Genomic DNA, 1,466 nt, shown 5'->3' on the forward strand with positions numbered 1-1,466 from the left:
TTCTCTGCCCACAGATGTTCCCAGATCTGCTGAGCTTTTTTGTTTCCCTGCAATTTATATGTTTGCCGGTAAATGAACATTTATTTTATGCATTGGGATGAAACAACCTGCATCACCATGTACCAAATTTAACACTTTGAAAATCTGTGAAGTGATTGGATTCAAGCAAACCCAGAAATAATTCATCCACAGCGCGACTGGCCTCGGAAAGCCACCTGAAAAGATAAATAGCATAGCTTGTCTGGCAGTAGTCATGGCCGAGCGGTTAAGGTGATGGACTCGAAATCCATTGGGTTATTCCTGCGCAGGTTCAAATCCTCCTGACTACGGGTGAAAACGGAGAACAAATTCAAAGGCTGTTTATGTCAGGAGTCAAAGCAAGGACAGCAGAACTTTTCACTGAGATTGCAAAGAAGGGAAAAGGCAACTCACTACCTGTCATGATAGAACAAGCACAAACCTTCACAAAAGCTGACATGTTTTAGGATATACATTTGCAGGGGCAACCATAGTGAGGCGGTGAGGCGGTGAGGCTGTGAGCCATGTGCTGGAGCTCCAAACCAAACTTTCTCGTGGCGTTGAAAGCGAAATGAGCTTTGCATTCTTGATTTGCAGCAATGAAAATCCTTTCAAGGTCTCACTGAGAACAGCAAACAGGACGGGAAGGTAAAATAGTCGACAAGCTGCTCATGGCATGTGTCAATTGACCAACCCCACCGACCGAATCACTGCAGTTGCTGGGAATGAAAAAAAAACCTAGTCTCAGCATTATGAACCTTTAGAAGGGAGGGGAGAATGAAGCGTGAATCTGTCCAACTGAACAAAGACAGTCAGGCACCTTGCCCTTCTTGAAGAGGCTCACACATTGACTCTGATATTCTCGGGCACATTTGTTGCTCTGTGTACAAGTATTCTATGTATATTTCTCCTATAAGGATAACTTAAATATAAGCCATGTGTCAGCTCTCTACCACCTCCCCCTACCGTCCCCTTGATCATAACCCCACTCTGACCACCAAATCATCATCTCGCAGACCATCCAAAACATCATCACCTCAGGTGACCTCCCACCAACAGCCTCCAACCTCATCGTTCTCCAACCCCACATCGCCCGTTTCTATCTCCTTCCCAAAATCCACAAACCTTACTGCCCTGGTTGACCCATCGTCCCTGCTCCTGCCCCATCAAACTTATCTCCACTTATCTCAACTCTATTTCCTCCCCCCAGTCCAGGTGCTCCCCACCTACGTCCGGGACACCACCCACGCCCTCCACCTCCTCCAAAACGTCCGATTCCTTGGCCTTCTACACCTCATCTTTGCCATAGACGTCCAATCCCTGTATATTTGCATTCTCCATGCAGATGGTCTAAACGTCCTCTGCTTCTTCCTATCCCGCAGGCCAGGCCAATCCTCCTTTACTGACTCCTATATCCATGTAACCAAACTCATCCTTAATCTTAACAG

The 1,466-nt window shown here is 46.7% G+C and overlaps 1 non-coding gene across 1 annotated transcript; it reads left to right on the forward strand.

Annotated features, from left to right (window-relative positions):
• The first annotated feature begins 247 nt into the window (after positions 1–247).
• On the forward strand, positions 248–329 carry trnas-cga (transfer RNA serine (anticodon CGA)). The gene has a single exon. It is a non-coding gene; the product is annotated as a tRNA-Ser (tRNA).
• Positions 330–1,466: the final 1,137 nt, after the last annotated feature.

Source organism: Stegostoma tigrinum, unplaced genomic scaffold, assembly GCF_030684315.1.
Source record: "Stegostoma tigrinum isolate sSteTig4 unplaced genomic scaffold, sSteTig4.hap1 scaffold_66, whole genome shotgun sequence".
Taxonomy (NCBI): Eukaryota; Metazoa; Chordata; class Chondrichthyes; order Orectolobiformes; family Stegostomatidae; genus Stegostoma; species Stegostoma tigrinum.